This window comes from Xenia sp. Carnegie-2017, unplaced genomic scaffold, assembly GCF_021976095.1.
Source record: "Xenia sp. Carnegie-2017 unplaced genomic scaffold, XeniaSp_v1 HiC_scaffold_23, whole genome shotgun sequence".
Classification (NCBI taxonomy): Eukaryota; Metazoa; Cnidaria; class Anthozoa; order Malacalcyonacea; family Xeniidae; genus Xenia; species Xenia sp. Carnegie-2017.
The window spans coordinates 9,590,157-9,617,101 of record NW_025813486.1 but is presented as its reverse complement, the minus strand read 5'-3'; the positions used below and the strand labels follow the sequence as shown (position 1 = coordinate 9,617,101).

Below are 26,945 nucleotides of genomic sequence, written 5' to 3'. Positions count from 1 at the left end.
TAAGTTTCAAAGACCAAAAAGTCAACTATAAAGAATTCAAAAAAATGGCGGCAGAAAATATTGCAAAAATGTACTGCATGAACGTGAACAGATCATAGATGAGAGGAAGACATCAACTGTAAATTCTAGGGTCTAGGTTGTAATGAAAAATGTCCAAACGTAAGTGACATTACAAAGTAAAATCCTTTCATTCGTTCTGATGTTTATATTTCGTTACTATGATAATATTATTTCATTATTTGCTTGGGCAAATGCAATAAGCATTATATATGTACATGAACAAAACAGCTGGTACAATATCATCAATGATGACCTTTAATCATATTTAAACACCCACAGTGTGGCAGAAACCTTATGTGAATCTTTTCAAACACTATAACACTTCAGAATGGAAGAAATGTGCAAAAGAAGGCGATGTTACAGCAATTATGGTAAAATATATGATTGTAAATTGTCTAATGTTTTAAAAGTGACTAGACTTGAGGTCAAAAATTTTCTAGGAAAAATATTTTCGATACAGGCGTCGTTTATGGCAAAACCAGGGGGCTGTACATGAGCTGCCCCACTCCAAAAATCATCAATCAAGGGTTGGCCATCTGGCCAGCCCCCCCTAATTCCTCCCCCGCCAGTAATTTTATGCATCATACAAATTACTTTGAACTTAACACTGTTTCATATGGAGAAATAATGAAAATTTTAGTTTAATTTGTAAATTTAAACTTGTCAACTGTCTCACAGAAGCAGTGACAAAGCCAGCCTATTTTTCACCCCAATATTGGAAATATTTTTGTGTCCAATCACCGGAAACATAACAAATGGAATTAATTTTCAAAAGTAATACATAATATAATTCTGCTGAAAAATTTGTAGAAATAAAAGTTTCAGCTGGCTTTTCCACTACAGACCAGTACCAAGTCTGTGTACATGCCAAGCTCTACATCTGATGAATAGGCTAAATCAAATTTATTCAATGATCTTTAGGTTCTTGATTTGACCTTACTATCTAATCAAGTATCTGAAATGAACTTATTTAAACAAATTATTCTTATTCTTACAGGACAAACAGCTGAAATGTACCGTGTATCGCATTGCAGGCTCAATTCCTGCAGGCAACTACATTCAGTTTCCTCGAACATCTACACAATTACTGGGGCTGGTTGGCCGATATCTCTACATCTTGTTTAAACCAATATCAAGCAAATTTTTTGTCGCACACATTGATGTGGCAACTGAAGATGGTCTTGCAATACGTATCTCGTTTTCAAACCTTTTTAAAGAATTCAAGTCCACATCAACATGGTTGCAATTTCCATTTGTACCTCGACCACCCCCCAATTCTTTGGATGAGGCAATATTGGCGAGCTCTACAAATCATGGTACCTACATATGCTTTTTTGAGCCAACATCATTTTTTCTACTTTTTAAAGTGCTTATGAAACCAAGTTTCAACACACAATTTCATATTTGCATTACAAGGACCATTTAAAATGACTTAATGACTTCTTGATTAGAATTCGTTTGTTTTTACCTCTTGCTTGGGGTATTGAACTAATTTATCGATTAGAAGGCTCTCATGAATGAAGAGTTCATAGAAATCGTTATGATCGTCCAGGTTGGGGGTGTGTCCAGTTGCGTTAATGTGATAACGCAGAGTTGGAAACTTGGTTGCCTGTTAGGGGGGTATTCCCAAATGCTGAAAATTGACTATTCAATGCAACCGGTCCCAGGTACGCACATATAACACTGTAAAGTAAACAATGAAGAAGTTCACAGGCTATAATCATTGAATGCGATTGTGAATTATCGTTTTCAATGGTCATCAAAGTCAGGAGCGCAGCTCGAACGTTAATGGGAGGTATGTTCATGTAATAAGTTTTGCTGACTGATTTCTTTAGAAAGCCTTTTTCAAAATAAGTCAGTCAGAGACAACTAAATACATGAATACCCTCCAATGATTGTTCTAGCTACGGCCCTGATCAAAGTAAAATTTCACCAAGCGTATTTTATGTTTGAAATTTGCTTCCAGGAAATAAAATGCTTCACCACGCTTGTCCTTTTTCTCAGAAAATGTTGGTGATGTATCATTATCGACACGTTATACATTCCTAATGCTGGACCTTCGTCACATCATCTCGTTTTTCCTCAATCAGCAATACGCCTATTTGAAAAATATTCGTTTATGCGCGAACATGCTCGTGAAAGGACTGTACACGAGCGACACTGAATACGAACCAGGACTCACAATCAACGAAGCCAGAAGACTGGGGCTAATGACGACTGGCTACGTACCAGTACCACGTGACATGGCATTCCACGTGCCCAAAGGTATGGACTGGCACGAGTTGTATGACGTCATAAAATTTCCCGGGAAGAGCAAACCTATGAAGAAGGGGATCATTCGTAATGACGGAATGGATTTAAAAGTAGTGACCGACGACTACAAGAAACAAGAACAAACGGTAATTCAATAGAATTATGTGAAGCTTATTGTCGGTTTCCCCAAACAACAAGCATTAAGTCCAAGCATCACCATGGAGATTGATGTGATTATTTTCAAATGAGTAGTCGCGAAAGCAGCCCGTTTTTTAGTCCTACAATGCAAATATTTTTATACTCAATCACTGCGAAGGCAATGAATGGAATTGATTTTCTAAAGAGATGAATAATAATTTTGGTGAGAAATCTGTATTGTAGGAGTAAAAAATCGGTTGGCTTTGCAACTGAGTGCAAGCTTTGAGATTGTTTGATGTCGTCATTCGAGCCACGTGATGTCCCTAAGAGTTGCATTTTGACGTGACTTGGTAATGTGTGTGAGAAATGCGATCATTTTGGGTGTTTTTTTTTGTCAGCAACAGGATGCATTGTCTTCAAGGCTTGCATTGGTGGAAAAGCTGGCCTCTAATCAATCTTCTGCAAAGGTATGAGAAATATGTGAAGCAAACTTTTATCAATATTTTAGAAACTTTTATGAAGCCATAAGGCTCGTTCACACGATCCGATTTGTCGGATCCGATTGTTTCGGTTCCGACTTTTGGTTGCTTGTTCAGATGGTCCGATAAATTTGTTGATAATTATATTTGTTTGGATAGTTAAAGTCGTGTGAACAGCTTGTTCTATATCCAGTACATTTATCGAGATAGTTTTGTTATTTTTGTTCTTGTTTCCAAGACTTTTTCTAATCTATGTAATTTTGCTAGTCGGCTTCCTTTGATCTTCTCGGATGAAAATAGAGCAGTTCTATTTCTATCCGATTTTTTAGACTGACGGATCGGACTATCGGAAGCTCACTTTAGCTATATGAATTCTCACGATGAGTTTTTGAGATCCGAAAAAATTGGATCTTGTTAACAAGTCTATAGAAGTAGCCATGATCCAATGTTTCAACTAATTTTCGCTATGTATCTAATCGTCTTTTCCAGCGACGTCAAGTAGTAGCAACGCACGTGCCACCTGTGGGTCTGAACATCCCTGTTGGTCTCCAAGCTCAAGATCACCTTGACACGCAAGTGTACGCTTACAAATCGAGGAAAAATATCGATACTTTATCATCAAGTAATAATCAAAAGGATAAAGAAAACAGAGTTAAGGTGTGATATAGAAGATGTGTTTTATTATTAGCTATTGTCAATTTTATTTTTCTTAGAAACTAACGAGAATGTGCTGTATTTGCAGCTCATATATTTATTATTAGTGCAAAGTTATGATGGAAACGTTGCGGTTTTGTATCGAGTTACCATAGATATAAAATGATTATCATACTCATAGGAAGATACGTACCAGAATCTACTCAAATTATATTTTTTACAGAGACATTCGACAAGGAAAGAGGGAGAGATTCTTAGAAGTCGGCGTTCAATAAAGGTGAGATTTTCTTCCATCATTTATTCTACAGTCGCATATCTAGAAGATCTTGGAACAAGATTGACATCTGGAAGTATTTTCCATCTGTTAAAATAAGACGCACAGCACAACTGTTAAAGGAATGAACTTTTACCATCATCTTAATTAAACATAAGCACCGTTTACACGAATCCGGGTTGATATGCCAACCTGGGTCAACCCGTCTACTAATAAATACCCGCCTATTAACGTTCACACGATAGCCGGGTCAATTAACCAACCCGTGGCACCCTTCTCAAGAACTGGGTGGACCCGGGTTAGGTAGGTGTTAGAGCGTCAAGTTTAGCTCATTTCTTCATGAAAACCCGGGTTGGCTTGTCTTTGGCTTTATGTTCGAGCTAACCCTGGCTGAGAATTGCTGAATTGGGCTTAAAAATCATTTCTAATCATGGTTTGTGTAAGCATAACCACCTATTGCAGTCTGACCCGGCTTAAATATCAACCCAGACTAGTGGCTAAGGCAGCCTCATTATTTAGTTCATTTATATAATTTTTCCTCTAAGGAAATGAATAATGATAGTGTTATGAAATAGTCCAGGCTTACCAAAGGACTGAGACTTGCGGTTTAGCTGCGTCTCTGAGTAAACTCACTATTGCAACGTAGTTTATTTTCATCTTTATATTCTTGGGATTTACGACTTGTTGGCATTTTTAGAGTTTGAAACCAGATCCGATTTTGAAATTGAAACATATTGTTGGCTACGGTGGAGCGAATTTCAAGGAATTGTTTTGGACAAAGGATGGCGCATGCGTCGTGTATCCATGTCATGCCGTGATTGTTTCCATGGAGATATCTACGGGGCATCAACGATTCTTCATTGGACACACCGACAAGGTCAATTTTGCTTCTTATTATTGGGCAATCATGCAGATGTACTTGGGATCTGCTATTATGTTCGCAATCTGTTCGCTTAAATGAAGTAGTTTAATGTAAAACAACGTATTTGGAGATTTTTGTTTTATATTATTAACTGAAATCATTTGCTAAAAAAGCTAGTGAAATCTCACTGTGCTCAATATAATGTACTCATTATGTTCGAGGTAGAATGTCAGCGAGTAGTTAGTTCCACTTATCAAGGAGAATCATCCACTCGTTAAACTTCAATGAGCTCTTAGAATGCAGGCGTAAAGATCTGTTAATCCTTAATCTTATCGTACTTGACATTGGATTGGGAATCTGTTTTGGGTGTTTTAGAATACGGAATTACTGCAATCTCTTGTATTCACGTGGATTCCTTCTCATTAGCGCTCATTTTATTGCAGGTTTCTGCCCTTACCTTTAACGGAAACTCTTCGATACTAGCTTCAGGGCAACTTGGACAGTCAACTGTAATTCGTGTGTGGCGATATCAATCCGGTGATTGTATTGCGATCTTTAACTCTCAAGTGAGAGAACTTTATTGTTTAAGGTGAGAAATATGATTTTGATTTGTTTCCAAGTAATTATTTTTTCGTCTTATGGACTCAAACTTAAAAGTCTCCTAGGTTTTCATATGCCTGTGCAAACACACTGAACATCTTTTCTTTCTTAAATGATCAAAATCGGTAAAAGGGAGTTCAGCTGAATAAATTAACTCGTCATTCAAAGCTGAAAATTCAGATTCTTCAGATTTTTACTTTATTTTTAGAACTGCTTGTCTTTAGAGCCGCATGTTTAATGAATCTGTTTTCAAAGCTGGTTTACTGTTCTAAAGAGGCAATGAAGAGTACAGCTGCTCACAATTTATGCATTATCTCACTGGGTTGAAACACCATGGCGAAATCTCCATTTTTGGGTGTTTGCCCTAGAGCCCTCTATTCGTAATTACACATAGAGCGCTCTGGTTTGCCCTTATCTCCATTTTTCGTAAATCTACTGTACTCAATTTTACTGGAACATTACCTCTCATCTAAATTTTTAAATGCAACAATTCAACTAGTATCAATCTTATTAGGTAAAGAAAGTTCATTACGACCGTTAGCTAAATTAGGAGACATGCAGACATATTTCAGACATGCTTGTTTACGAGTAAAATATTGCTTCACTAAAGTATACCTAATGTTTACCTAAAAACTGTCTTAGCTTATATGTTCACTTGGACCCAGTTTTTTTCTGCTCACAATTTCCCGCCATTTTTATTTCAACAGTTTCTCAAATAGTGGTAGGGTTTTGTGCGGTTGTGGAAAAGACAATCACGGTAAACAGGTAAAGTCAAAATGTTGGTCTTTCTTTTGAAAAATTCTAATTGAAAAATTGAAAAATGTGTCTATCGTGATTTTGTATGTGGTGCCGGTTGCAAAGAAAGAACTGGCTTCTTTCAAAGCTAAAATGTTTTCTGTCTAATTCCAATTGAGCTTTAATGGTTTTATCTTAACTTTCATCATGTGTGAGAAATATTTACTTTGCTTTACTTTTTTGCGTATAATTTTTTCGTTTAAATTTTTGTTTAAATTTTTGTGTAAACTGTGTTTGAAAACGGTAGCTAACATAAGCAGTGATCTAAGATGCTCACAGAAGAACAGGATACGCTTAATGATATTTAACCAAGAACGTTTTTATTTGTAATTTGTTCTTACAATTTAAAAATTCGATTACGAGCTCGAGATTTCTATGATGTGAAATTTGATAAAAGCAAAGCCCAAATCAACTATCATATCATAGATATAGAGAGGGAATAATCTAATTGGTTCAGTAGAGTATACCAGTATTCATATAAAAAAAAACTGCAGCTGTAGTTTTCCTTTATTTTTTATGCATTTGTTGTTGTTGGCATTGTTTGTATTAAAAAGCGAACGACTCTTGTTCAATGCATGTTTAGTTATTGTAATGGGAATTTTTGTTTATTTAAATATGTTAATGTTGTGTTTAGTGGAAACTCATTGAAATTCTCTGATGTAAACAATAAAGTTTATCACCTGAAGCCTCAGGAAAGACATGGTCGACAGCCATGTTTGTTTTTGCTTCCCGGCTTGAGCAACTAGCATTTAAAAATAGATGATGGCGAGTAGAATAGCAATCGAATCAAAGCATACACCTAGAATGCTTTTATGTTTCTACTAACTGTGGATACAATTGTGTATAGATGGTGGTAGTTTGGGATACATCACGTTGTGGAAGGACTGGAGAAATTGCTGTGGTTGCCAAGGCACATACTGACGTTGACATTACGCGAATCAAAATTGTTCCTTTCGATGACACAAGGTGAGTGTATTGCTATGAATTTGTATTTTTATGTTGTTTACCTACTGCCAAACGTTTGCAATCACCATTTTTCATATTCAGGAAACAATACTATTAATATATTATTTTAGTTAACACTTGACATTTTTTGCGCATAAAATACGCTACACATCAGAAGCGGGAAACGCCGTTTTTCTTCAGTGCATTGCTGTCTGCTTAGATTAAAAGTGTTACGGGCATTTTTGACTGAGTTGGTTGAAATTTTTCTTGCCGCACTGTTATTATTATACTTGAAATTTCTAAAAGAACTGAAGAGTGTATGTCCGAGTCTAAACTTTTCTTGATTTTTGTTGGTTTTTTTTGGGGATGTTTTGAAAGAAGATTGGTTCTTTCCAGTTCATAAGCTTTCTTACTATTGCAAATTGATGTGAATTTTGAAGGATGATATCGTGTGGACTTGATAATATACGAATGTGGAGGGTTCATCACGGCTCCGTACGTTCATCTGCCCTGGATCTTGGTAGTCATCATTCAACCCAGTTTACCGATATTGCTTTTGGCTACGAACTTGTGAATGGAAACAACAAGAAATATCGAATGATGTAAGACTTTGTATTGTTGGCGTTGAAATATTGTTGCACGGGGGGGGGGGCATTACTAAGGCTGTCGGTTGATTTTGAACGGCTAAAACTAGATTATTCAGTTTCTAATTTTTGAAATGGCGAAACATGAACGTTCAGTTTAAGTTAACTAAAATTTTTGCTTTCCCAACAACCATAAAAGGTACTTTTCTTTTCCCTAGTCCACGCTCAGTGACCACAACTTTTTACTCTGAACATTTGATTTTTGTAATACACCGCGATAGTAACTCAATTTACTCAATGTATTGTATGTTGTCAAATGGGAGAACTGACTCCTGTTTAATATATAGGTCAGTGTCACGTTATTCTCTATTGAGAAATTAGCTAACGGGAAAATAATTTTTGCTTGTTATTCAATTTGTTTATCAGGAAATCGGTGCAAATTTCGACAATGTCCTCATTGAAATTCAGCCCATTTCCAAATGCTTTTATCGTTCAAATAATTTAGCGTTTTTCCCTTCATTCACAAGTGAACACTTAGCTATGTTATAAACATCTACATGATTGAGAAAGATAACTTCAAAGCTGATTTTTCAAATGTTGTTTCTTAATTTTCAGATATGTTTCTTCGAACCGTGGAATAATTTTTGAAGTCAACTACGAACTGATGGTGATTCGTAAGGTGCGACGACTACTTCCGACCGGAAGCCGAGAGGATCTTGTTCACGTGAACCCGGGTGAATTCGGAATTGGTATCAACTGCATCTCTGTCACAGATGCTTTCTGTATGACAGGCTCTGACGATGGCTATCTCAGGTTGTGGCCCTTGGATTTCTCGGGTGTAATATTAGAGGCAGGTATGTGTGTCTGTTACTTTGGCAAAGGTTGGGATATCTTGATATTGAGCAAAACAGCCACCAAGTAAGTATGAACAACACAACCTACTCTTTTGAAGAAAACCCCTTGAACCCCCTTTCCAATTTTTGAATATTTAAGTATTGACGTAAGTCCAAAAAAGCCCTAATGTGCGCATGGGTAATGCCATACATTGTAGTTAAGTAATTTCTAAGTGATAAAGAATGCTTATATATAAGCGTTCGACACCGCATAAAGAAGTTTTCGTCGTTTATAAAGCATATTTCGAGTCACTTAAGTCGCGCCTTATGCCAACTAGTCTATATTTAATTTGGCTGTACGGAACTGTTGACGATAAAACGGTGTGTATCGCTAAAGCATTTTCACTACTACTACTTCATGTTACTGCATTTGTTGACGGTGTGTTACTACGGCTACTTCATCTTACTGCATTTGTTGACGGTGTGTTACTACTGCTACTTCATGTTACTGCATTTGTTTACGGTGTGTTACTACTACTACTTCATGTTACTGCATTTGTTGATGGTGTGTTACTACTGCTACTTCATGTAACTGCATTTGTTGACGGTGTGTTACTACTGCTACTTCATGTTACTGCATTTGTTGACGGTGTGTTACTACTGCTACTTCATATTACTGCATTTGTTGACGGTGTGTTACTATGCTACTTCATGTAACTGCATTTGTTGACGGTGTGTTACTACTACTACTTCATGTTACTGCATTTGTTGACGGTGTGTTACTACTACTACTTCATGTTACTGCATTTGTTGACGGTGTGTTACTACTGCTTCATATTACTGCATTTGTTGGTGTGTTACTATGCTACTTCATGTAACTGCATTTGTTGACGGTGTGTTACTACTGCTACTTCATGTTACTGCATTCATTGACGGTGTGTTACTACTACTACTTCATGTTACTGCATTTGTTGACGGTGTGTTACTACTGCTACTTCATGTTACTGCATTTGTTGACAGTGTGTTACTACTGCTACTTCATATTACTGCATTGGTTGATGGTGTGTTGCAACTGCTACTTCATGTTACTGCATTTGTTGACGGTGTGTTACTACTGCTACTTCATGTAACTGCATTTGTTGACGGTGTGTTACTACTGCTACTTCATGTAACTGCATTTATTGACGGTGTGTTACTACTACTACTTCATTTTACTGCATTCATTGACGGTGTGTTACTACTGCTACTTCATATTACTGCATTGGTTGATGGTGTGTTACTACTGCTACTTCATGTTACTGCATTTGTTGATTTGTTCCTTTCCTTTACAGAACACGATGGTGCTGTCTCGTCTATCGACATCAATCCGAATTGTTTATCTGTTCTTGCCAGTACAGTAACGGTACGTATGTTGTCAATATTGTCATTTGTAAGGTTTTTTCTGTATCAATTCTTTGAATGATGATGAAAAACTATGGTGGCAAGGACATTAGTTACAAAGCAAGGAGTGTTTATTATATTTATACAATATATACGTATTTTCTGATAATTCAAATTCTCATTGTGCAATGTGACGTCACTTTCTTTATAAATCGGACAATCACAGTATTCAATATGTCTTGAATGAAAAGTGATGTGAATAAACTGTTTTAGAAAGTCCACTGTCATTTTGAGAATTATCTTCAATGAAAACTTAATTTAACTGAACAAAATTTTGGTTCTACTCATTCAACTAAAATACATGGAACGCTACCTGAAGCAAATAATTGAAGCTAAATTTTACACCCACACACGCGAGATTACACCTAGACACGCGTGTGTAGTGTTTCGAGATTCTCTCGCGGAGGGAAAATTGATTGATTACCACGCGTGTCTAGGTGTAATCTCGCGTGTCTTCGTAAAATTTGGATTCAGAAAATTATCAGGCTTTTCTATTACATGTAGCTTTCCATGTATTTTAGTTCAATGGTTCTACTAGTCATTCAGTAGTGAGCCATAAATTATTTTTGACTGTGTATGACATTTTTGTGTTTTTCAATCCTCCTTTAGGGTAGCATTGGAATTCTCGACATCTCCACACGTTCTTACAAAACACTGATGAGATCACATACCAAACAAATACTCGATTGCTCCTTTGATCCATCACGTGGTTCTCTCGTGACCGTGTCCGATGATGAAACTATTCGTGTATGGGACCTGGACACGTTCAATCAATTGTATGATTTTAGAGCAGCCAATGAGAATCCCTGTACTGTGACGTTTCATCCTCATCAATCACTCTTTGTCTGTGGCTTTCGGAATGGGGCAGTTCGCGTTTTTGATATAGGTATACTCGAAGGGATATATTGGTACATATAGGGATAGTTCATCTAAGGATTATTTGATACAGGTATACTCGAAGGGATGTAATGTTATATATTAGGGATGGTTCAACTGAGGGTTATTTGTATATAGGTATACTTGGAGGTATATATTGGTACATATTAGGGATAGTTCATCTAAGGGTTGTTTCATATAGACATACTCAATGAGATGTAATGCTATGTATTAGGGGTGGTTCAACTATGGATTATATGATATAGGTATACTCAAAGGGATGTTATGGTACATGTTAGGGATAGTTCATCTAAGGGTTAGTTGATATGCCTATGACACGAATTTTTTATTGTCTTGAATAAAACATCTCCTAAAATTTTTAAGGATTTTCTTGTAACACCTTTACAACCTTACTTCTGAAACCATTAACGTTTTTGTGACATGTAAGTTCGAAAATTCATATTCGGTCGTTTTATTCACTACAAACCTGCTTGTGTTTTGTCAAAACTATTTTATTGTTTTAAAAATTCAAATACCATGTTTACTTTTTGTATACATCCATAAGTAAACATGCAAAAAATTATGTTAAACAGAAAATCCATTAAAGTTTTTAGAACTCTTTTATTTAGGACAACAAGAAATTTTGTGTCATATACGCTTTAATCAATAAAATATAGATGTCTGCATAATCTAATGAAAACCACATCTTTGTTTTAGCAAGTTCTTCAATGCTAGCAGAGCATAAGGAACACAAAGGGATGATTACAGGACTGGCTTTTTCACCGAACGGTGAACACATGTACAGTGCTGGATCGCAAGGAATTTTAGTGCTATACCAAGGTTCCACAGAGGAGTTCAATGTACAAAGAATTCTTATCAATACAGTGGCACCTGGGGAGCATTTCGCTCCCGATGTGTTGTCTGTCAGTGATGATGGTCAGCGGCTTGCTGTTATTGGTCCATTCGAATACGTGATTACTGTAATGGACTGCCGCACTTTGGACGAGGTTAGGAAAGAATAGGTAGCTACTTCATTACACATTTACTGGACTATGTACGTATATTATACTCGTGTCACGGCATTCACGTTTATTGTAGGTGACGTTCTTATCTAATCTTAAACTGTCTTTAAGTGAAGGTTATTTAATCTTCAACATGTGAAGTTATCATTATTGAATCTCAAACATTCTTTAAATTTTGATTATCAATGGAGATTTCTTAATCTTCAATATGTTTAAGGCTTTAGAGCGAGATTTTCTAATGTTGCACAGTCTTCAAATGGTGGTTATATCATTTTCCGCATGTTCAAGCTGAGGTTATTGACGTTGAACAGTCTTTAAGTAAAGTTTATATAATTTTCAACACGTGTTAGCTGAGATTATATGGTGTTAAACAGTTTTTTAAGTAGGGATTATGTAATCTCCAACATATTTAAGCTTAGGTTATCTTATGTTAAACAGTCTATAGGTACAGATTATCTATAAGTCTTGAACATGCTAAAGCTGAGATTAATTGATCTTAAACAATGTTTATCTTATCTAGGTTCTACGTATAGATATAACAACAATACATGCAGGAAATGTTTCCACTCCTGACGATACTGCCCTCAGATTGTGCTACTCTCCTATGGCGTTAAATCAACTTTTGGTGGTTACTGCTGGTTGTAGGCTGTTGAAATTTGATGCACATAGTGGGCAGTTATTGAGCGAGGTAGATAATAATGATGGAGGGGATGGATTTATGATACCTAGAACGAGTCTGTTGATAGTTACTAATGGATGTAGGCTGTTAAAACTTGATGTAACTTAATGGACAATTATTGAGCGAAGTAAATAATAATAATTAAGAGGGAGGGGGGGGGGGATTTTCATGATACATTTAAAGAATTTGTTTGCAGTTACTGCTTGATGTAGGTTGTTAAAACTTTATGTACGTATTGGACAGTTATTGAGCGAAGTAGATAATTAAGATTGAGAGGAGGGAGGGCGTTGATGCGACATATAGAGAGCTTGTTATGATGAAAATTTCACACCGACAGGAATTATATGAAGTTTTATGTAGAAGTATGTTTTATTGCTTAGGTTTCCAACGTTCATCGATCTAGCTGTTCGAGTCTTGATCCTTTCCAAACTGGGCATTTTCTTGCAACTGCTGGTGATAAACTTATCAAGATATGGGACTATCACATGAAAATGGACTTGAATTTCCAGGTACGATAACCTTCATAATGAGAACATTTACTAAGTTCCAACTTCTTCAACATCTAACAACGAGCGTTGTAAATATTTTTATAATTTTTATTTATACTTATGTCGGAAACACCACGAATACTTTTCATGACTGACTTTACTATCAATGATACATATATAATGCTAATGTTAGTTAATTAGAAATACTCTTTATTTCTTATGAAAAACTGCCTTATCAATGAATTATTCTGTATAGTTATGCAGAAGGCTTATCTGAAATTCCTAAAGTATACAAAACCTTTCATATCTTACATTACATTTACATTTAGGAAGAGTTGAGATCTAAAAATTACATTTACTTATCCTTTATTAAATAAGAAAGGAAATATGTTTACAGGCTAATGCAAGCACAACTCTACACCAATCAGCGCACGCAAACACAACTCTACACCAATCAGCGCACGCAAGCACAACTCTACACCAATCAGCGCACGCGTTGTATTGTTTTATTTTATGATACATCTTAACCGTTTCTATACAGGTGTTTATTGGCCATTCAAATAATGTCTCCAAAGTTCGTTTTACCCCAGACCTCCAAGCTTTGGTCAGTATTGGAGAGGCGATATTTATTTGGGATTTTCTTGCAGATGGCCGCGTTCCTTTGGAGCCTGGGTACGTAAACACACTTTTTTTATATTGTTTGTTTTTTTATTTACTGACATTCGCAACAGAGATTTCACGATATTTATGCACTACCAAAACTGCTGGTATAAACATTTTTTATGTAGGATAACATTTTTTGACTGATGTTATTCAGTGAGTGTGATTATGGCATAGATCATTGAAGTCGTAGATCACATAGATCATTGAAGTCATAGATCACATAGATCATTGAAGTCATAGATCACATAGATCATTGAAGTCATAGATCACATAGATCATTGAAGTCATAGATCACATAGATCATTGAAGTCATAGATCACATAGATCATTGAAGTCATAGATCACATAGATCATTGAAGTCATAGATCACATAGATCATTGAAGTCATAGATCACATAGATCATTGAAGTCATAGATCACATAGATCATTGAAGTCATAGATCACATAGATCATTGAAGTCATAGATCACATAGATCATTGAAGTCATAGATCACATAGATCATTGAAGTCATAGATCACATAGATCATTGAAGTCATAGATCACATAGATCATTGAAGTCATAGATCACATAGATCATTGAAGTCATAGATCACATAGATCATTGAAGTCATAGATCACATAGATCATTGAAGTCATAGATCACATAGATCATTGAAGTCATAGATCACATAGATCATTGAAGTCATAGATCACATAGATCATTGAAGTCATAGATCACATAGATCATTGAAGACATAGATCACATAGATCATTGAAGTCATAGATCACATAGATCATTGATGTCATAGATCACTTTACTTTGAAGATGACTACCGCTAAGGAAGTCAAAACGTCAGTCAACATCAACAACAATAGTTCTTCTCAGAACTCTACTAATCTGGACCATCAACATCCACAAACATGACATGAATATTACCGAAACGCTCCCTTAAAATTTGAAGCCTACGATTTAACTGCTTACTTAAATGGTATAACCAGTTATTTGGCCTTCGGTAATCTCGGAATTTCATCCAATCACCACTCGTCTCCAGATTGTAAAAACGTTCATTACGACCATATTACGACCATTGATCTCGAAAAAAGACTGGATCAAGCAAATCTATATTTGTAGTAAACAAATTTTGAAGCCACCGTCGCCATTACTAAGGGACCGACACATCGAAAGATTTTTAACAAAACTGTGGAAAACATAGCAACACATAGCCAAATTATACTTTAAAATAACGCAGAAGATGAAAACAACCTTTATGGCGATAGTAAAGCGAGTCAGAAAGAATAATCGGCCGTATAAAACAAAACGCATACACGTTTCACTCCGAATCACTCGCAAAAGGCTATTTTAAGGATTGATCAGTTTATGATAGTAAATTACATTATTTAATCACTTTGTACTTCTGAACTACGATTCCAACAATTTTAGGTATTTCCATGCAGTTGTGGGCTATTTCCCATTGTTTTTCCATACCACAGTAGAGTTACCGATGACAAAAATCGCTGCATTTTGATCATATTTCATCGTATTTTTAGCTTATCTATAAACTGATTTAACTCTTAGTTATGTTCATGTTGTTACATGTTGAAAATTATTGATTATTCTCGTATAAATCCACAATACATTTGCTCCTTATTTTCGAAAGTTGGCTCCTTAGTAATGGCGGCACTCCTTATTTTTTGTCTTCAACTTTTGTGCTAGATGCTGGATCTAGTCTTATTTCGAGATCAGTGATTACGACTCGCTATAATTTTTCTTCATTTCTTCGCCATTTTTCTTAGTGGAAGAGAAGAAGCGATTGATTACAACAAAGATGAATCGGGTGTGTTTTATGCTTTCATATATATAAAATTATATGTTAAATATTTTAATAAACTTTCACAATCTTACATCTAACTGTAACCAACAGTCTTTATGTCACGAAAGCTCGTGATTCCACATTATGCCTTAAGTTTACTGCGTCTTGTAGAACTTTCTATAACGATTTTAAGTTTGCCTGTGAGAAATTCTCTTTCCAGCTCAGCTTGTACTACTTCCATGCCCTATTCCATGGCGTTCTTGCTGAAAAATTCTTTCCTCTATTTTCACTATTCATCCAGCGGATCTTTAAGGATATCAAGTTGCAACATTTCAAATAAATTTTGCGTTTTTAATTCAGATAAAACTGCACATGTGTTTGACGGAGCTGGTTCACCAACACAAGATGACATTGGAGAATGTGATCTCAAACCCAAACCTCCAATTATGGCGACCGAATTACCTCTGCAGCCTCTCCCCAGTTCTCCCGGCAGACAGGACGAGATTGTCGTAAACTCTCCGTCTAAGAAAGATGTGAAAGTCATCGATAGTTTCAATCCTATTGTGACTAGAAATTTAAAAGTTCCGAACAACACTCCAGAGATATCGAAGTCGGTGGGTCTCGTTTAAAGATGATGTAATCTTTTTATTTCATTGAAGATATTTTGCTCAGTCTATCGGGAAGCGATTTCTCGGAATGAATATTTGTGTTCGATAAACTGTTTTTATACGTCCCTTGTACTTTAGGAATAGGATATTTGTTTTAAAGATCGTGACGTTTCGTTTTCATTCATTCGAAAAGGATTATGTCCAAACGATTTATACGTGTCATCATGTTTTTTAAAAATATGATGTGTAACTATTAATATGCCTGTCGAAAAATGAATTTTCAGTGTTACTTTAATTTCCCAACAAATAACTTTTTATCTAGCCATCGATGAAATATCTGTTGATTATAGCATTTCATCTTTAACTTAAGACATCAGGCTAGTTATGAATTATATAGGAAGTTTAAAAACACAAACATTAATTGTAAGACATTAACAGTGTGTTAGATTACAAAATGTGATGATAACAATGTGGTGGAGTTGTGTGCATTAGGTGATAAAGTGGGATCGAGTGGAAGTAGATTTAGTGGGATGGAACTGCCCTGGATGTTAAGATTGGGGTTAAGGCTAGAGATGAGAAGATTTTCGTGGATAGACTGTTCATATTTGTCAGAAAAGGATGACAAAATTTTGAAGGCGTCAAACAGTATAAAATAGATAGTTACATGTTTGCAGATGTAGATCGTCCAGGTTTGTTGAGTCCTGAGAAGGACGTTTGACGTTGTATGGATTGATGTTTCGTCAACCTTAGCGGTAGTCATCTTCAGAGACAAGATTGTCGAAACATCAGTCAACATCAACAACAACAACAACAGCAGTCCTTCTCAAGACTTTGCCAACCAGGACGATCTACATCTACAAACATGTAACGATACTCCCGGGCTCGAAATAGATAATATTTTTGAGAATATATAGAAAGACATAAAAGAGTGAAATGTTTGAACACGGTAGTATTGCGAATAGTACTCTTTAACGAATCGATCGGTTTTTTCACGCGTCTTTTAGTTCTGGTATCCTGTCTGTCACCCTCTAAATAACATTTTGAAAATTTTCAGGTCAAGACCCAGACCCCAATCCGCATTTCGCTTCCCTCAGATACAGGTCACCCATTCCCTGGTGTGCTAAAACATTACAAGAAACGTAAGAGTTCCACTGCGCTGCCTGAAAGAAAATACACGGCACCCAGAAGTCAGGCTGGACTTGCTTTGCTGGCTATTCTTGATTACAACGGAGATGGCCGGAACAATATGTGTTGGCATCCTGAAACAGGTTAGCGGGCTCAATCTGCATTCTGATTTGTTACTTTAGATAGTAAGAAACATCACCGGTCCTCTTCATATTCCTTTAAACTTTGGTGGGAAAAGATTTTTTTCTACATAAAATGAAATACTCAGGATCTCTTATGTATTTTTTACTTAGTAAAAAGTGGAAGTACGATGCACTTTGTTGAAATACGGATTCAAACAATGGCTTTGCTTAGTAGAAGAGGGGTTGGTTTCACGTCTTCCCATTTGTTTGAATTTTGAACGTACTGGCTTTAAAATGCGAAATCCTCACGTTTCATAAAAAAATGGGCTTGGTGGAAAGCTCTCCTCTTCCCAAATTGAATTTTGAAGGGATTGGCTTTCAAACGCAAAATCCTGGCGAATACACTAGTTTCAATCAGTGTTCGATTCAGGAATACAGAAAATGCGTTTATGAATAGATGCTCCCCTACTATCGAGTTTAATACGCTTCTGTATTAAACAACAAACCAGAATGTTAATATATTGAGATCAGTTACAATTGCCCCTATTCAGGTTTGTTCGTTTACACCAGTGGCTGCATCGTTATCATCGAAGATCTTCATGATGGAAAACAAAAACATCTCATGCGACATTTTGAAGAGATTTCCACAATAGCTCTTCAACACGATGTTCAGGTTCTTGCCTCGGCATCCGGGTCTTCGAAGACGGTGGCGTCATGCATTTGTATCTGGGATATTGCAACTGGTGATTGTAAAAAGGTAAAGGCAGTGGCGCAGACAGCTCGCAAGCTTGTTCATGCTATGTAATTATTTAGGTGTAGAGGTAGGGGCGTAGCCAGCTCGCAAGACATAAATTAGAGCATTTATATTTGTATTCAGATGCTGACATATCACTCCCATGAGATTGTTGGCCTTCATTTCTCAAGAGACGATCGTTTTCTGATGACATGCTATGTAATTATTTAGGTGTAGAGACAGTGGCGTATCGAGCCCGCAAGCTTGTTCATGCTATGTAATTATTTAGGTGTAGAGTCAGTGATGTAGCCAGCCCGCAAGCTTGTTCATGCTATGTAATTATTTAGGTGTAGAGGCAGTGGTGTAGCCAGCCCGCAAGCTTGTTCATTCTATGTAATTATTTAGGTGTAGAGGCAGTGATGTAGCCAGCCCGCAAGCTTGTTCATGCTATGTAATTATTTAGGTGTAGAGGCAGTGGTGTAGCCAGCCCGCAAGCTTGTTCATGCTATGTAATTATTTAGGTGTAGAGGCAGTGGTGTAGCCAGCCCGCAAGCTTGTTCATGCTATGTAATTATTTAGTTGTTCACTCGCTGTAAAAACAATAATGCCAATGATCTGAAATTTTATAGCTCGACCTAAATTCCTGGTCTGTCTTCCTAATGGGTAGATGGATATTTTCGTTTTATGGTGTCTATGACACATATTTTTTACTGCCGTAGATAAAAGATCTTGTGAATCTGTAATATTTGAGTTTTTCTTGATTTATCGAAAATTTTTATTATATGTTAATCTGAGCATGAATATTGTTGCCAGCAGTGTGCCAGGCGGGAATCCTATTCTCAAGATAAAGATCAGAGCTCAACAGTACGTTTTCAAAAAAGCCATTAGCGGTTTGTTTTTTTAATGCTCATTAAAGAAACCTTTCGTCTTGACTCAACACATAATCTGAGTTCAGACTAATTGCAGACATTAACGAAATCAAACACATCTTCAGATTTCTTCGGACTATCATAAATCAAACCACTTATGTCTTTCTTTTAAACGATCTGTTGGTCTCTAATCTTTACATTGAGACATAAATTAGAGCATTTATATTCATATTCAGATGCTGACATATCACTCCCATGAGATTGTTGGCCTTCATTTCTCAAGAGACGATCGTTTTCTGATCTCAGTCGGAGATTACAGGGAGTGTTCCGTGGTAATATGGGGTACTAAGGACTACAATGTACTCACATCGTCCTATACTAAAACTCCAATCCATGACATCGCATGGGATCCTTATACGATGAACGAGTTTGTGTCGGTCGGACAAGATGGTCACGTGCTGTTTTGGTTACTGGAAGAATCTCGTGGATCTTTCAACTTGAATGTAAGTACTCATGAGGTAACATAGGGTGGATAGTGTATGTCTTGGTGCGTATATTGATATATATTTTATGAATTGGCGTTTCAATTTATAAAAGTTTGAATGATTATAATTTTTGATATGCGTTTTCTACATTCCAGTTTTAAGATTTAGGATTTTAGTTCTAAATTCCAAGATTCCAGATTTTTGAAAATACTTTTATGATTTCATAATTTGATCTCCAGATTTAGGACTCTACATTTTTTATTCAGATTTATGAAGGACGACCCTTCGTTTTTTAGGTTTGCGAAGGGAAAGTTCCCGATGATTTGTTATACACTTCAAAGCAGGTTTTCTTCGCTTTTTATCTAAAAGTTGCTTCGTTATAATTTCTCTGTCTTTGTGATATTTTGCTTTTTTTCGTCGACAGAATGACTCCATGGTACATTTTACAAGTGTCCGCTATGCTGGTGATAATGTGCTATATATAGGCAATAATGCTGGTATGTTTGAAACAATAAAACTTTGGTTTATTGCACATTTCCAGTCCACTTCATCTTCTATGAACCCAATAGATTTGTTTTCAAGCGTGAAAGATCAATGGCTTAACCTTAGGTTTTGATGTTTTGTTCTTAAGGAGACTATAAAAGACTGTAGCTACCAAAGATTTTCCTTGCTCTTTTAGCTTGACTTAAATGTTAATACAAAGTCACAGGAGGTTTTGTTTCTTTTTGATTGTGTATTGTGTGGCAACTCGCACCAGTCCTTGTCAAAACTCACGCCTAATTCTACTCACATCTCATTAATATTACATGAAGTAAACAATCATGTTTGTAATGATTGAAAATATTTGTTGACTTTACGTGTCTCTTTCTTGAAAATCATTTTTCTTTTTTCTGATTTTTTTTTGATTTTCTAGGAATTATATCCGCTTGGGATACAAGACAAAACAAGTGTTTTATGCACTGGCTTTCTGACGATTCTGAAATCGGTAAGAAAATGTATTTATATTATCTGTTTTCTTTGTCATATTATTCATGGTTTCAACTCAGTTTGTCATGCTGACATAAATTTTATGAAATTCATTTTGAATTTATGTTCTACAGTCGTTATTTGCTTTCTTCGTAGATGTAATTGTTTGTCATCTTGGCTCGCTGATTACCGGAAGCTCATCGGGGCATCTTCGTCTTTGGTCTGTTGTAGGCGTTGGAGAGATGAGATTGCCCGGACAGAATGATATGTATATTTCGTTTCAGTTTTTTTTTTCATGATGATTATCACCTAGACACTAAGGGGAAAGTTTTCAACTTAAGATTGCCGAAATAGTTCAATTGTGTTGTGATAACTTTGCGTTAGCGGGGTTGATGAAGTTTTTGATCTCACGATAAAGCGCGTTCTAGATTTCATTTTTTGCGAAAGCTGATCCCATATTTTATCAGATTGAATCAAAATGGTTTGGTTATCGAAGACGAAATGTCTTTGGACGCCGGAGTGATATCTGCTTCATTCGACACATCCTTGGAAATGGTAAGACTTTCGTCAGTGGGAAGATTAAAGAATGGTGAATAAAAGGGAAGAAATTGAAGAATCTGTTTTCCTTTTGAAAACTAGGTTTTCGATATTTTCTAAAATATGTTTTCCATGTGGATTGCTTGCCTCGAGGTGTGTGGTGTGTACTTTAGGGTATTGTTGGTACAGTTGGAGGTACGTTATGGTACATTAACTGGACAGAGAGGACGTCTATTCGTCTTGTCAGCAGTCATACAGAGAAGTAACTCACTGTGTTAATCTCCCTGTGAAAATATTGGGATTTAAACCATCTTAAACCACGTGATTGTTTTAGATAAATTCACTGGTGGCCAGCGGTCCTGATGACAAATTCTTTGCGACTTGCTCCGATGATGGTAGCTTGAGAGTCTGGACTTCTGATGACCTCGAACAAACGCTGCAATTTCAAGTTGTTGATCAGGTGAATTGAAGCATGTTTCTCGTCGTCATTCAAAATTAAATATGCTATTTATATAAAACTATTGTCGGGAAATACGAGCTCTTAAATCGCTCTGTTTTACAAAATAAATTCTGATATTTTTATGTTAGTGTAAGCCTTACACTGTAAGGTCTTAAGCATAGTTGAGAATTCAAGGCGAGCTTCCGCCAGTAATTAATAAGATGAGAGTTAACACAACTTTCAAAACTGGGGCCGGTTGTACGAAGCCCGTATAGCGTAATCCATTGGATAGTAAATTTTGTAATCTTGGAAGCAATATTTTATTTCAGTGATTGCTCACTACAAATCTTATATTCTTCTCTTTCAAGAGATTTTTAAACAGTCAGGAAAAATTTTAAACAGTTTTACTTTTCGTGCAAATGACCCATAATAAAGCTTCATTGACAAGGTCTTTACTCAGAAAGAGTGGACGTAGTTTTTTGTAGTTAAAGGTTTACATATGTCAATTTTATCTATCACAAGGACACACAACACTACTAGTTAGTGCTTTTGAGTTATATAGGTTGAATATATTATCATTGTTATTATTAATGTTATTGGTAAGTTAGAAACAATATTACGGCTTAAAAGATGCAAACTAAAATGGACGTCTTGAAATGCAACTATCCATAAACGCTTAGCTAAATCATGATATTTTGCTATGATCTCAAGGCTTTGAAATAATATAATTTACAGAGTTGTGTTCACCACCAAACTATCATTTTGAGCGTCTCTTTGAACCTGCTCAGGCTCTTCATATGTCACAGATAAAGGCATCTCTCTAAACCTCCTCAGTCTCTTCATATGTCACAGATAAAGAGACCTCTCTGAACCTCCTCAGGCTCTTCATGCGTCACAAATAAAGAGATCTCTTTAAACCTGCTCAGGTTCTTCATACGTCACAAATAAAGAGATCTTTTTTGAACCTGCTCAGGCTCTATATGTCATATAGAGAGACCTCTCTGAACCTCCTCAGGTTCTTCATATGTCACAAATAAAGAGATCTCTTTGAACCTGCACAGGCTCTTTATACGTCACAGATAAAGAGATCTCTCTAAACCTGCTCACGTTTTTCATATGTCACAGATAAAGAGATCTCTTTGAACCTACTCAGGATCTTCATACGTCCCAATAATAAGATCTCTTTGAACCTCCTCAAGCTCTTCATATGTCACAGATAAAGATATCTCTTTGAACCTGCTCAGGCTCTTTATACATCACAGATAAAGAGATCTCTTTAAACCAACTCAGGATCTTCATATGTCACAGATAAAGAGATTTCTTTGAACCTGCTCAGGTTCTTCATATGTCACAGATAAAGATATCTCTTAGGACCTCCTCAAGCTCTTCATATGTCACATATATAGAGATCTCTTTGAACCCGCTCAGGCTCTTCATATGTCACAAATAAAGATTTCTCTTTGAAACTGCTCAGGCTCTTCATATGTCACAGATAAAGAGATCGTTTGCCCGCTTGTATATGTTATAAATAAAAGCTTTCACTTACACGGGACCAAAACGTAACTCATCTCTAAAAATTTCGTCGATGTTGACTATCAGTTGTTTAAAAATTCTTTTCCTCCATAGCGCTGTAATTGTGTTTCATTCTGTCCAACTCCTCCACGTGAACCAACACATAATGTCTTACAAGATGGTGAAGTGATAGCCACAGTACTTCCTAACATGGAACCAGTGGAGAAAGCATTAAGACCATCACATTGCGTGGCTGGTTTTGATGATGGAACCGTAAGACTCTTTGATCTTGGAAGAGTTGAAATGATTATGAAAATACATCCTCATTCTGGGGGCGTTACTGTTATCAATTTTTCTTCCTGTGGTAAGGACCAGTCGCTGCTTGATACACGCAAAATCTACCTATAGTATGTAGTAATTCATGTGGTATCTACCTATAATATGCAGTAGTATATGTTGTATCTACTTATAGTATACAGTGATTTATGTGGTATCTATCTATAGTATACAGTGATATGTGTGGTATCTATCTGTAGTATTCAGTGATATATGTTGTATCTATATGTAATATACAGTGATATATGTGATATCTATCTATAGTATACAGTTATATTTTTTGTATCTACCTATAGTATACAGTGCTATATGTTGTATCTACCTATAGTATACAGTGCTATATGCGGTATCTACCTATATATGTGATATCTACCTATAGTATACAATGGTATATGTGGTATCCACCTGTATATGTGATATCTATCTATGGTATACAGTGATATAAGTGGTATAGTATACAGTGGTATATGTGGTATCCAGCTATAATATACAGTGATATTTCTAGTATCTAACTATAGTATACTCTGATGTATGCGATATCTACCTGTAGAGCACAGTGTTATAAGAGGTATAGTATACAGTGGTATGTGTGGTATCTACCTTATGGTTGGTTCTTCATCTTCCCCCTGTTGTCCTCTTGTTAAGGATAACTTTGGAGCTTATGAATAACTTGGGATTTTTAAGTATAAAATGTTATGGCTGAGGATGACTTGGTGTGGTTAAGAATATTGGAATGTTTGAGGATAAGATGGGTTTGTGGATGTTGACTTGTGTTGTTTTTATAACTTGGGTTTGTTAAGTATAACTGAGGATGGTAGATTATTTGATTATTTGGTTATTAAAATCATCGAGTCAAAGATCGTCATGAAAATCATCGAGTCAATTGTAGTTCAACTCTAATGGTCAAACTGAGCATTGACAATTTGGACGTACCTTAGAAATAAATTTGTTGTATAGGTCGTGTTTTTATGAGTGGTAGTACAGATGGTGTGGTAGCCATAAGTAGTCCTGCTACTGGCCTCACTGTCCGTTTGATCCAAGATCATAGGGAGCACCAATCACTGATATGGACATTGCTTCACATAAGGTACAATGAAAACACTCTGCAACAAATAGAACTGAGTAAGAAATAAAAGATTTTCACTGTGTTTGTACGGGCTTATATGCAAGCGGAAGAGTCCTTTGGGAGAACTTGAGAGCAGATTAGTGCACCTGTTTGAGAGTTCTCATGAGCCTCTCCAAGGTTTGCATAAGCCTGTGCCAACACAAAAACATCTTTTATTTCTTATCTAAAATAGCAATAATGCGAAAGTTTCAGAGAATTGTTTTTATTTTTCCTTTAACATGTATTCATGATTGATATGCAAATTCTCTTTGATTGATTAATTAATTGAGCTCAGATCAGTTCACACAAACTAATACAAACTCAGCTATGGACCAATCAGTGCAAACGTTTATTGATATTGTTTTATGAATAAAAAGTCTTAACCTACTTCAAAATATTTTTTAAGCACTTTCGCAATATTTACCAAACTTAACATCTTACTGGTTATTTTGATGATGATTATTATATGGCAAGTGTCACTTCCGGCTAAAAGTGAAAATCAACTCGTAAAAACCGCAAGGACGAGAAGGCAAGCTTCGTTTCAGGTCAAATAATGCCATCTAATAATCTATTTAATAACCTCGCTTTCTCGGTCTTTACTGAGAAATATCAGACCTCTGTCTTTTTTGTACAACCTCGCCCTACGGGATCGGTCTGTACAAAAAAAACTTCGGTCCATTGTTTCTCTGTAAACACGTCGCGCTCGGTCATTAAGGGCTTTTTAATAATCAAAACCTTGTTTTTAGAACGATCATCCATCATTCAATTCGCCCAGATTGTGGCTTATTGCGAGCGCTGATCGTAGGGTTAGCGTATGGAAGGCCGATTGGTCGAAGGATTTCTGCGAGCTTGTTGATTGGTTAACTTTTCCCGCTCCAAATATAACACCTGAAGGAATTGCTTTGAAAAAAGACGATGCGGTGAGAAATTGTAGTTTGTTTCTTGTCTTGATTGTAGTTGCTCAAGATAATGAAAGATAAATAAATTATTATGGAAAACTGTTTTAATAAGTTTGAAATAAGCATGTTTTCTCCCTTTGAAGTCTGCGTATTTGCATCTACCGCCAAGTTTGGCAAGATTCTCGCCAACAGAGCCCGATGTTATTGTGTACAGTGGTTATGGTCTGAGAAAACTGATACAATTCTACAGCTTGTCCCAGAGAAAGGTCAGTATTTGTAAGAGGTCTGTGCTTGGAGCAGACAAAATGTCCATCATTGATGGAAATGTGTTCATTGTCAGGTTTTTCGAACTATTTTGTTGACACAATGGGCTTCTTGCTTGGAAATATCGCCTAAGGGTCATTTAATTGCTGTTGGAACCAAAGGTATAAATTAAGAAGTTTTTACAACGTTCTGCAAAACAACACTGAATGATTTGAAAATCCTTTCTATATCTTGAAAGATAATAGTTTGAAATCGTTAAAGTTTTTTATCTACTCCAACTTATGTCAATTTTTCTCATCTAGTTTTCTTCCATTAGTAAAACTGGATTATCGATGGTTTTCTGAGAAGAAAATTAAGATCACAATTTAGGGTTACGTATCCCACATAGTTTAAGTCTAAAAACGTCCCAAATCGACGTAGCTACGTCGGAAATATGAATCAAAAAAGCACTAGGTGAAATTCTCATTAAAAGTTTTTATTTCTTTTCAGCGCTTCTTTTATTTCCTCGAGAATTAATGACACCGAATGCTTTAGTTTACAATCACTTAATTAGGTATTTTTGCTGTCTGTAATTTTCTTTTTGTTTTAGATCGACTAGTGAAAGTAATTGATTATGATAAAGGTAGCTTTCAAGATTTCGATATGCATTGTGACTCTATTAGCCATGTGACATTTTCTCCCACCGGAGATAAACTGTTTTCCGTTGGTTTTTCGGATGTTGCTTTGTGGAAGGTGTTGATATAGAGATACGTCCTTATTACACAATCTTGGCAAAACTATATAAAGTCGAAGGCTGGTGCGCTATAGTCTATGACCCGTCAATTTAAAAACTCGACATTTTATCGGCTTATTGAGAGCAATAGAGAGATATGCGTAAAATGTATAATACATTCTTATTTATGAAAGGAAAGTAAAACCAGCAAAATTTTGTTTTGTTTGTTAAAGAGCAAAAGATTCTTGTTGCAAGAAAGAAGCATGGAATTCATGCTTTGAGAGAGACAGCAATATAATGGATGATTTTTGCCAATATAAAAAGCTTCCATACAAACAATGTTTTTAAATGAAAGAGAACTATTTCAGTGCAGCCCTTGAAAAATACTTTAATTGCTGAGGGGTGGGAGGCTAGTGCTAATCTGACTTAGCCCAAGTTGATAACAAGATTTATGATCGAGAACATGGACGCAGAATTGTGATAAGGAAATGAATTTGGTCCTTACTTGGCATATAATGGTAATACCCATCATTACGCAATACGCGAATATAAAACGACGACATTTTTCCATGTTTTTTTAACACGTCTTCATTAAGGCTCCGTTTACAATATACCGGATTGCTATCGCAGCAGGTTGAATATTCTTTATATTAAAAGGCAGTAAAATTGTTCAGCGTCAGAAACACGATCAAATAGACTAAATCTATCCGCTTAATAAGCTTTTACTCCGAACAGTTACCCTTTTAAAGCAAATGAAGACGTCGTGATGAGCAAATCCGGTATAGTGTAAACGCAG

At 36.1% G+C, this 26,945-nt stretch overlaps 1 pseudogene; it reads left to right on the top strand.

The window, feature by feature from the left end:
- Positions 1-25: 25 nt before the first annotated feature.
- LOC124449062 lies at positions 26-26,389 on the top strand (annotated as a pseudogene).
- The last annotated feature ends 556 nt before the right edge of the window (positions 26,390-26,945 follow it).